Below are 12,793 nucleotides of genomic sequence, written 5' to 3' on the forward strand. Positions count from 1 at the left end.
GGGGTAAAAATTTACTTTGTTAGAGCAAAAACCAGAGTTGCACCTTTGAAGAAAGTAACGATCCCTAGGTTAGAGTTAATGGCTTGCTGCATTGGTGCCAGGTTGGCATATTCAGTGAAGCAGGCTTTAAATGCCCATGAGATTAAAACAATATTTTGGAGCGACTCTAGGGTAGCTTTATACTGGTTAAAAGAACGTGGTGATTGGACAGTTTTTGTCTCGAACAGAGTAAAAGAAATAAATAATCTGTTTCCTAATAATGAATGGCGACATGTGCCAGGGAAAATGAATCCCGCTGATCTGATTTCGCGAGGGTGTTCCCCTAAGAAATTGTTAGAATCCTGCTGGTGGAAAGGCCCGGCATGGTTGTTGCAAGCAAGAGACAACTGGCCTGACATCGAAATATTGATAACGGAAACACCCGAAATAACACTTGAAAGGAGAAAGGTTAGGTTATGTAATATTAATTTGTCGGAAGAGAGAGTCCCGTGGTATGCCATTAAATTCTCAAATTTCCATTCAATAGTTAGAATGGTTGCATGGATATTGAGATTTATCAGTAATGTAAGATCGCATCATGATACTAGACAGGGGGGAGAACTTCTAACGCAGGAGATTGAAAATGCTGAAATTCTGCTTATTCGTAATGTGCAAGCTCAATTTTTTCCTAGTGAAACCTCTATTCGGAATTTGTGTGTTTTCAAAGATGTGAACGGAATTATCAGAGTTAAAACTCGAATTACTGAACGCATAGATAAGCCTTTCTTCATTTCACCTATTCTTCTTCCTGATAAATGTATCTTTACTCAAAGACTGATTGAATATTTTCACCGAGAAAACTGTCATGCTGGAACCCAGATATTACTAAGCATATTGCGTGAAAAGTACTGGATTACAAGAGGAAGAAGAGCGATACGTAGTGTTGTGAAGGACTGTATTAAATGTCGACGATACAAAATTAAATCTCTCATCACTAAACCAGTTTCCTTACCTGCTGATAGAGTGGAAAATACTGCAGCTTTCGAAGTAGTTGGTATTGACTTAGCAGGTCCCCTATTTATAAAACGTAGGGACAAAGTATGGATGGTTCTCTACACGTGTGCTCTTTATAGAGCAATTCATTTAGAGTTAATAACGTCGCTTTCCACTGATGCTTTTCTGTTATCATTTAGACGTTTTGTTGCTAGAAGAGGAAGACCTAGAGTGGTTTATACAGACAACGGTACAAACTTTAGGGGAGCTTATAATAATTTTTTAGAAATTCATTGGAGTAAAATAACTCGACAAACAGAAATACAGAAGATCGAATGGAAATTCATCCCCCCCCACTGCTGCCTGGTGGGGCGGATGGTGGGAAAGACTTGTTCGAGTAGTCAAAGAACTCCTTAGGAGAACATTGGGCAGAGCTGTTCTTACCTATGAAGAACTGGAAACAGTTATGTGCGAATGTGAAAGGGTAGTAAATTCGCGACCCCTGACGTATGTATCCGAAGATACAGAAGACTTAGTTCCACTTACACCTGCCATGTTTCTGACCGATAGATCCAATTTAGATGTAACTGATATAGACACAGTAGACACCAATCATCTCAGGAAAAGAATCAGATTTCGTGCAAAATTAATGGAAGATCTCCGAGTACGTTTTTGAAAGGAATATTTAGGACTACTTATTCAGAAACGACAGCAAAATTCACACTTTCCAAATATTCGAGTGAATGACGTTGTGTTGATAGGAGATGATATCAAAAAGAGATTGAATTGGCCTTTAGCCAGGGTTACGGAACTGATTCCAGGAAAGGACGGCAAAGTGAGAACAGTTAGATTAAGAACGCAAACTAACAATTTAGTACGTCCGATACAACGAGTGTTTCCCCTAGAAATCCAAGATGATGATTTGTCTGGTTCATGTCATCCAAGTGATCCTCAAAAACATCAATCTGCTGTAAAGTCTTCAGATTCTCATCGTGGAGATGACATGAGTACCTCTCATCATTCAGAAATTTCTGGGTCACCCCGATCTCCGGACCCCACTGATGTTTCCGATGTATATGACAGTTCTAAGACTATAAAGACACGAGCTGGTAGAACTGTTAAGATGCCACTTAGACTGAACTTGATAGACTTGAATGTTTTGAGTAGCTATCCAGCAACTCAAAGGGGGGAGGATGTTGGGAATGGCATCACTAAGCCAACGAATCAAAAGCCAGATAGAGACTGACGTCATGGGACGCCAGAGGAAAACGAACAGTTGCGGTTTAGTTAGTTAAGCACGATGTTTGCATGATGTGGCTAGATAGATATTGTAGCTAGATAAATATTTTTTATTCTTTTAACTTGTCTTTATGTGTAAATAAATCTTTTTGCTTAAGTTTAAATGAAGTACTCCATTTATGACAAGATAGCTGTTAATTCATCGGGTAGATGACTTACGAATCCCTTCTGAGCTAGCCATTGTTCGAACGTAACGCCTTACGTAACATAACAGACCCCTATCTGCATCATATATATCTACATACATACGTATAAAATGTAGTTCAGCAGGACATTCAAGGGCCCCCTATGCCTTCGGGCCCCTATGCGACGGCATTCCTTGCATACCCTTATTTACGCCACTGGTCTTTACTGCTCCTTTGATAGTTTGGTTTCCATTTCGTTGCTGGTTCAATTCTAGGCCATTTCGCGCTTTCTTCACTTTCGACCATCCTGTTTTCTTAAGTGCACCAACGGCAGGCATAGTGGCACTAGATATTTGACCCCTCCCTTTGTTGACTTTTGTTCTCAGCCGATTTTCTATAGCATAAAGAACTTCCCTTAATAACGTGATATATCCTCGTTCATAAAACGGCTTGATAAGATCCACATTTGCCGTAACTTCAGAACCGTCTTTTCCGCAAGTAAACTATCACTACTCTTACGCGCTTACGCTTAATTGCATATGGACCTTTAGATATGGGGCATAACTTTCTTTGGTCTGTGGTATGGATGATAAAGAATGCTTAATTTTTAACACTTTAAAACTAACCGTATACCATTTCTTATCACAATACAGCTGTTACTTGGCGCGAGCTTTATCTGAATTACTAGTTGCTTGATCTACCGATTTCTGAATAGCTTTCATCTTAAAATTTCTTCCCTTTCTGTTAGAAAGAATGTTTATCCAGCTGTTCCTCCTCAAAAATAATTCTGCGGGTTCTTTTACCGTTTTGTCATGTTTAGCTTATCTTAATGCGTGAGCGAACTCTTTGACGCAGCAATTTCGGAGTAAATTGTATGTTTTGCGTTAATAATTTTGATTTCGATTTACCCATTCTGCAATATTTGATTGTGATCGATCAGGAACCACCTTAAAATGCTTAATCGCGCACATGCCTAAAAATTTGACTGGCAAATTGTGGGCCATTATCAGGAATGAGTTTATTTAGGGATGAGTCTGAAACTGCTTTCCCAGGAGCTTGTCTTAAGTGAATTATTTCCATCTATTTTGAAAGTGGTTTACTATTATTAATAGTCCAAAATAAACCTAATAATTCTACAACTGACTCCTGAGCTAAAATAAGGTGGACGATAATTCGTTATCACCAGGATTTGGTGACTGGGACTTCTGCTCTCCAGTCTGTCTTTAAGTGAGGGAGAATATAAGGAATTGTCTTTAAGGGGGGAGAATATAAGGCATTTTCTCTCTACTTTTAAACTGTCTTCGTGTCCAACTGGAAGCACGTCTGGCTAGCAATCGGGAGATCCGGAGATCGGATCCCTTGCTCATTTTTCACGTTTCCTGCTCCCCAATAAATATGATTTCTCTAGAAAGAAAGATGCAGAAATCAAAAACGAGTTTTCGTTGAAACTAAGCGGATGAAGATACTAATTTAACTAATCAAGCTGTTTTTAAAATAAATACATTCTATGCTATTTGTTTCAAAATTACTGGCGATGTTGATACGAAATACAAAAAAATATTTAAAAAAAATCAACAAATATTTGAAATAGTGTGCAACATAATCTGAAGATTTAAATAATGTGCCGGGTCATAAGTATAAAAAAAGTTTGCTTCTGTGACATTGATATTAATGAACTGATAAATTTATTTTAATGATGATAAAACAAAAATTGTAAATCCCGAACGATGTGTATCATATCATAAAAATAACAGAAAAACAGAAAATTAACAATGTTTTGCATCTTCTCTTCCTGTTACCAAAATATTGCTAGGAGTTTATTTAAGTATGCCCAGCAAATTCTTAACAGTATTTCAGTTTTATTTACAATTTTCCATAATATACGATTTATTACTATATATTACTGACACTGCGTCATGAACAAAGCAATAGAAGATCAGATCACCCCCTTCCCCCTATTTTTTAACAATGAATGAAAAATCCTTTAAGAAATTCTACAGAACAGGTAAGACTAAGGAAAAAGATACTCTCAAACGGCCAGATCGCAAAAATATTATTAATCAGTTTTCCAAAATAATAATCCCAAAATGAAAAATTTCATTTCTTCTAAAGGCTGATTAATGGTTATATATACATGTTATTTTTATACATTTTTTGTTATATCAGAAACTTATTTATCATACAATTTTTATCGTATCAGTGTTCGCATTCTCTACTATTTAAAATAGTAAGCGACCTTATATAATCATTCATTAAAAGCAACTTATATAAATGATTCGATATCATTTTAAATTTTATCTAAGGTCCTTTCTGCACAGCAGCAATGCTTACACTGGGACTGCTGTTATGCATTCGTAAAAATTTCGTAACTTAAAATGGAATGTTTTTATCGAGATGCATAATTAAGATTTTCATGAAAATTAAACAGAAGAAAGGGGAAAAAAAAAAAAAAAAAAAAAAAAAAGGTCTTGCTCAGGGATTTGTCATTGCTCTTTATTTTTGTCATATTTTACTGAATGTGATAAGAGTTGTTACAAAGTGGCATTCATTTAATTTTGTGATTCTCATATTCACATATATAGATAGCTCGTTCATTCCTCATTATTTATTTTTCAGGAAACATGAACAATATTCTACATGAAACACAAATGTCATAAGCATAATCTGAGCGTTAAAATGGAAACAGGACTTTACCAGATAAGGTCGACATCACTTGAATACTGATTATGAATACTTTTCCACTCTTCGAACACAGAAGATTTGATAGGCATGTTGACAACTAAAAGGAAATCTGGTTCTAAATGGAGAACACATTAAGGAACAAACGAGTGAAAGGAAACAGCTGCCATATTGACAAGTTTTTATTAACAAACTGCCAAACAAATTTCTAAACTACGCCTACGGAAAGGGCTTGGGAAAAAAAAAAAAAATAAAAATAAAAAAATAAATAAAAGCCCGTGTTTAGACTTTGTTCTCAAGCAGCTTTTATAATTTTCAGTAGTGCGAAGAGGGACTTGCTATTATTTATAAGATGGCGTTAGAAATAATGTAGTATGTTAGGAATAATGATTTCCCTATTAGGGATAAAAAATATTCCAAAAACGTTTTTCTGCAAAAAAAAAAAAAAAAAAAAAAAAAAAGGGGTCTTCAGTGTCAGAACTATAACGTCTCTGCTGGTATTTGCTGTGCTCTCTTCTTCTTGGAAAATGCTGTAGATATTCATGTTAACGTTGTAAGATAAACCAGAAGGAAGTGCGCTGTTACATAATTTCTTTATTAAAGAGCAAATCACGTAAGTTACTGAAGTCTTATCGTACCACAAGACTACATTCAAGATGTTATTCTTAGTATTTTCTTATGACAAAATACAGCTGTTTGATATTTCTTAGAAATGAATGCATATAAAAAGTAAATCCATTATTATCCGCTGTCACGATTGAAGTTATTGTAGAGGAAATTCATAAATTTTTCAGCCAAGGTATCTTGATTTGTTTCAGATAACTACTGTTTAATTCACATTCACCTTTGCATCAGTATGCACAAGTATAATAGAGTTCATAATGCAAATTGTCCTTTAATTAAAAGGCCAAAGGAAGAATCTCAAAACCGTAACCAAAAAATGAAGAAGAATTATTTTCTTCCGACAGAATGCGAGCCAAGAAAATAAATTGTATCCTTTTTTAAAAAATTCCAGTACTTTGCACTATCATGACTGAAATTATTGTAATGGAAGTTTACAAAATTTTCAGCATATATTTCTTGATTTTATTTAAATAAATATTATTTGATTCCCTTTAATCATGTCAGTATGCACAAGTACCATAAGGATGATTGTGCAAATTTTTCCTTGATACAAAATCGGACTTTTTCTGAACAACATACCGATTTTTTTTTCATATTTCCATTCTACGACTCAAATTACGCCAAACTACCAAGTTTTGTAAAAATCGCAGTAGTTTTTAAAAAAATTAGCTCTCAAAATTTTAGGTCCTCAATGTTAATTGAGTTTGGTATATAGTTATTAATCTCCCTTTTTTTATTAAACTTATTTGATTCTTCCTCTCACATTTCGAAATTCAGGTTCATTCCAAATAAAATTCACCCACTTTTTATGATTAATTTTAAAAATTTGCATTTTTAAATAATTGCTATAACTTTTTCAAAAATATTTTGAATTATAATCTATAAAATTTTTACCATCGCCTTATAGTAGACGTATTTCTAAGCGTACCTGCAAAAAATTACAGTTTTTTATTCAAAATTTTCGAAGATATGCGTGAATTTATATATTGGCGCGGTTTGAAATTTGGCATATTTGTTGAAAGCGATGGTTTAGACACTTCGCTAAAATTATTTGAAAGTAGGAACGATGTGAGTTTTTTTTGCTCATGCACAATGTAAAAATGTAGGAACGAGCTGCCTCTTTTGCGCAGTGTACATATCGATCTACTTAAAAAAGTCAGGAGAATGATGACGTCATAAAATGTTAAAACAAAGTTACTCATCACCAAAACTGAACAAAATTTGCAGCCAATCGAAGCTCAATAAACTGCATTTTAAATCACACAATGAAATAAAATTAAAAAAAGGAAATACATATTATCTCATATACACACTACAAAAGGGAAATATCGACTTACCATAGTTAGAAATTTCTGTGTCTTCAGTCTATGGCACACAAAATTCCTTAACAGCATCCAACAACTTTCTAAAATTATCTCATCTAGAATATGCATACTGCCGTCACCACATAAATTCACAAAAATAAGAGTCAAAAATATCCTCCGAAGTGCCGGACTGTCAATGCCATTTCTTGCATGAACCTTTCTTGCGACAAACACATTCAAAGCCATCTGAGCGATCTTTACTTTCGACCATACGCATTTCCTTCATAGAAACAGGACACTTATAACGACTATTAAGTAAACCTTCATTTACACACCAGTCAACTAATGCTTTTTTTTCCCTTTCGTTCCAAATTGTACAGAAACTTCACATTAATCTCACCACATACAGCCATTTTAAGGTGTCCGGCACAAAATAAGCAACGTACAGTAAGACCCCGCTTAACGCTGTTTCGTTTAGCGCTGTTTCGCTTTAGCGCTCTTTTATTTCAACCCGGGGATTCCACGAAATCGCTCCAGCATACGGGGATTCCCCGAAATATTATGCAGCGATAGGTTTCAAATACATATCCGAAAGAGCGTACTTGTATTTCTTGTTTGGTGCGGTATTGTACAGACATATTTTGAAGGGGTAAATGTGGAAGATGTCGAAGAAATAATTCAAGAAGCAGCGGCTAGTCTTTCTAATGATGAGCTCAAGGAATTAACTGAACAAGAAGAAAACAAAAATGTTGACAGCAGTGATTTAGAAGAAGAGCAAAAAGAACTTTCGATGGCGTTTGTAAAAAGGAGTTTGTCTACCATAACTGAAATAATGGATCAATTCATTGAAAATGATCCGAATTTTGACAGGAGCTCAAAAGTAAGGCGTGGTGTTAGAGATGCTCTATCCGTTTATGAAGAACTTTTAAGAGAACAACGCAAAAGAAAAAGGCAAACAACATTAGATGCTTTTGTCACAAAAAGGCAGAACACTGAAAACGCGGAAGGCTAACTAAATATGACTGACTTAGAATTTTATTTGTTTTTTCTAAGAATATTCGTTTTGTTATTTATATTTTGTTTTTATTTTTGCAAGAAATAATAATGTGGTATTAATTTGGGCTTTAAGAAATAAATGTTTGGTTTTATTTTTATTAAAAAAACGTACTTTTTAAATTTAATACCTAACCAATTTCCTAGCCATCTTCCCCTAACCCCAATATTTACATGTAAAGATAGCCTCGTTTAGCGCTGTTTCGCATTACGCTCTACTTTGATGGAACGTATCCCCCGCGTTAAGCGGGGTCTTACTGTACTTCCTAACTCACATCCAACGCAGAAATAAGCCCTTCCAAATATTTTCCCATCAGTCAAATTCACCGCAATCACGCAACCATCACGTCATAACAGGATTTCCATAACATTTAGCTACTCGGGTTATCATAAATGAAACAACAATTTGGCGATAAATGGAACAACAACTTGGCGATAATCCAAGGGGCACCCTAAAATATAGACTAACCTAATTTTCTTTGAGACTACTTTAAAAAGTAAGATTTTGTTATTATTTTTTATCTTTTAGTGTGAAAAATAGGGAAGCAAATACTATAAAATTTACAGAACATGAAAAATGTATGAACTCAGAAACAAATCGATGCAGTAACATTTTTAAAATTTGATGAAAATGAGTATAGTGACTTTCTACAGGAAGTAGATGAAACTTTTCCTAAAAATGTGTGATACCTGTATAAACTAGAAACTAATTACACCATGAGCTTCCCTTCATACGTGTATTTAAAATATACTTATAAGATTTCTTTAGTTAAGTTAAAATATTTGAGAGCTTAAAAGTGATCGGACTGTTTTAGGTTCTGAAAGGAATTTCGAAATTTTTTTAATGCGTTAAACTGAACCTAGAAAATTTGTTTTCTTAAAGTCTACATTTGCCTAGCCTTCTTTTAACACCTACTACTACTACTAAAAAAAAAAAAAAAAAAAAAAAAAAAAAAAAGAGCTTAAAGGAGCGATTTCTATTTAAAGCCAAAAATTATGCCATAAAAGTCATCGGACACTAATCAAACTGCAAACAAAATCATCTAGAGTAAGTATAATATGTACATTCTTGAGTGATAAGCAGCATCTAAAATCTCATCTCTTGGAATTCTTCCACAGAATTAACATAAAACATATTGTTTTAAAAAAAATCATGGTTTCTTTAAGAATACATATGCGATAAGAAATTCGTAAATTAATAAATAATTCGCAATTATTTCGTAATTTTTGAAAATTCTATTAGAAAAAGGAAAAGTAGGCTAGATTGAGTTAATTGATTAAGTTAAAACAATTCGAAGGCTATCAGCCTATGAAAGGTTTAGGTTATTGAATTACGGCAAAGCCTCGAGGGGCCTAAGGGGAGGGAGGCCTTCGTGGAGGACTTTCTAAGGTAAACTGGCTCGTACCACCACGAAAACACCCATGCAGCCAGCCCGTTCGCGGGATTCGAGCCTCGGACCGAACTACCAGTGTTAAGCGACTTCACCGCTCGGCCGCTGGTGGGCTCAACTATGAAAGAGAATTGCCTTTATGAAGAGTTTTTAAGAGAAAGTGGTTTTTATCCACGTTACATAGGAAATAAACTACAAAAACCAACCCGTTCGCCAATATTCGAAGCCACGTCGAATTACTAGTGTTCAGCGATTTTACTTCCTCGCCACTAGTACGCCAACGATTTTTGGAAACTATTTCGTATACACATTACACATTGGGAAAACCACGAAAACACCCATGCAGCCAGCCCGTTCGCGGGATTCGAACCTCGGACCGAGCTACAAGTGTTCAGCGACTTTACCGCACGGCCACTGGTGGGCAGTGAACCAAAGCAAAAAAGAAATAAATGTATACTGTTAGAATAGTTTTTGAAATAGTAGTTTAAAGTTTTGTAAATAGTTTATTTAAAGAATTTAAAGTTTCTTTAATTTTAACTTAATAATCTTAAGTTTATTGACAATGTAACTGATCAGCGAAAGCAATATGACATTTTGAAATTAACAACTGAAACTTAAAAATGCAATAGAATTATAAATTCTAACAAGACATTGACTCTGCAAGACACATACTACAATAAATGTGCTATGCTTTAATTCTTCTGAAACAATCGAATACATAACCAGTGTCCACATTTAAGCCCTATCGGACACATCTGGCAAGAAAGGGAATATAAAATTCGAAAATAAACATATATTTCAAATAACAATGGAATTAGTAATACAAGATGGATCTGGATCAGAATAACGAAAATCCAATTAAATTCATGCCGAATATTTTAAACTGCATTTTCAAAGATAACAGTAATTCAAAAGCATCAGGAAAATTTCAAAAGTAAGTTTTTCTAATTTTTGTTATTTATGCGTTTAACTACTTTTTTTGTATTCTCATATGTATTTAACAGTTTATATATAATTTATACTTTATTACGATATTTTATGAAATGTGTATAAATCTCTGAAATACCTATAAAATTCAGACACCTGTAAAATACCTATAAAATTGGTATAAAACTGAGATACCTATGAAATTAAATCTCTGATACAAAACGATGAAATAGTTTTTTTATGTTGCAACATTTAATCTGATTATGGGTTGCTTTTATTTAATTATAGTACAACACTCGAGGGCTATCTGCCTAAAGGGAGGGATGGCCTCTTGGAGGACTTTCTAAGGGAAACTGCCTCGTATACACGTTACAGATGGGGGAAAACCAATGAAAACGCCCATGCAGCACGTTCGCCATAATTCGAACCCCGTACCGAACTACGAGTGTTCAACTCTTGGCTCTACCGCTGGTTGGCTAATCTGATTGTGAAAGCTTTAGAGTATGATGCCTTTTGAGAGGCATTGTATTTAAGTCTGTGTGTTTTCCAAAAGTTTTGTTCTGCAGACCTTTTCATCCTTTTTTTTACGAAATTTCTTGATCAACACGAAAGCGATTTCTTGCCTTTCCTTCTCTCTGTCACTAATAACTCGTACTCAAACGGGCTCATAAGTTAAACGTAACCAATAAATTGACTTGTATTACTTTATTGGAACAGTCTTTAAAAAATCCAAAAATGGAAAAAATTAAGAAATGTTTGTTAATTATAAATAAAAAATTAAGAAATACTTGATAATTGTCAATAAATAATCGGATAAAATAATTGTTAAATTCAGATTTTATGCTTAACTTATGATGATAAAGCAGAGGAAAATTATTAAATCGAGAAAATCGTTAAACCAATATTTGTTAAATCGAAATTAGACTATACCTGTATTACTACATTGCGATACATGTAATGCTCACTGATTATATGTGGGAGCTCTAATAAGTTCCCTTTTTTACTTTCTTTAACATACATTTTTTTTTCTGCTAATTAAAAAAGTTTTCTGTTATTGCAAAAAGTTAAAAACCGTATTAAGTAATCGTGCATCAACCAGCATAATTTGCCACATTTTTCACTCTGACTCTACTCTTCTCTCTTATAAACGCGGTTCTACAGGGACAATGTTTCCGCACAATTCAAGTTATCGAAAAGGATGAAACGAACAGTTTATCATATATATCAAAAAGGGGCTTTCTCACTATGCACAGAGAAATGATAGGAATGCTGTAGCATGTATGTTACTTCGAAGTCGACTAAATTTTTTACATTTAAAATAAAACTTTCCTACAAACTTTTCTCGCCGACTTTTTTAATATAGGAGTAATTATTTAAAAGAAGTCAGTTATAGTTATTCTTTTCAGTGTTATTCGTTTTACTTACCTGGTAGTTCGGACCGAGTTTCGAATCCCGCGAACGGGCTGGCTGCATCGGAGTTTTCGTGGTTTTCCCAATGTGTAACGTGTATACGAGCCAGTTTCCATTAAAAAGTCCTCCGCGAAGGCATCCCTCCTCTACGCAGATAGCCTTCAAGGCTTTGCCATAATCACACACACACACACTCGTTTTACTTACCCGTTTGTTATCCATTCGATCAGGGCCAGTCATATGAATTTTGCCACATTTTCTCACCCCTTTTTTTTTTAACTCGTGTGTGTGGGATTATAGCAAAGCCTTGAGGGCTATCTGCCTAAGGGTAGGGATGCCTTTGTGGAGGACTTTCTAAGGGAAACTGGCTCGTATACACGTTACACATAGGGAAAACCACGGAAACGCCAATACAGCCAGCCCGTTCGCCGGATTCGAACCTGTCCTTTTTTTTTTTTTTTTTTTTTTTTTTTTTTTTTTTTTTTTTTTTAATGGGGAGGGACTGTTGCGACATTCTTAAAGCTCATGGTTGTAAGCTAGGCTTCAGCATCCCATTTCAGCTCACCTTGATATGTTATATTGTTAAAAATCAAATTAAAAAATCCTTTTTAAAGCTCTCATGCAAAATAGCTATAAGAAATAAATGCATTCTTGTTTGGAGGTATATATACTGACGAAGTGTGAAACACAATTATTAAACCTAATAGAAATGACAACGCAATTAATTACTTAGACCAAGTAGGTGAACTTTTTCCTAAAAAAAATATAATAGGAAGGTTTTATTTTCCATTTAATTTTTAATACCCTTTAGGGAATTTTTTAAATTTTTCATTATGTATTTAAAAAGGTTTCAGTATTTTTATTTCTTTTTTGTTGTTTTACTGTACGAGTATGATACGTTCAATACTCTATTGCATTATGCATTTTTAAATATTATTTAAAATGTAGCAAATGACAGAGATACACATTAGTGTTAATAAACACCTTTTTTTAAGTTTAAATTAAAGAT

The sequence above is a fragment of the Stegodyphus dumicola genome, chromosome X2 (assembly GCF_044657685.1).
Source record: "Stegodyphus dumicola isolate Sdum_Otavi_A_Nest chromosome X2, ASM4465768v1".
NCBI lineage: Eukaryota > Metazoa > Arthropoda > Arachnida > Araneae > Eresidae > Stegodyphus > Stegodyphus dumicola.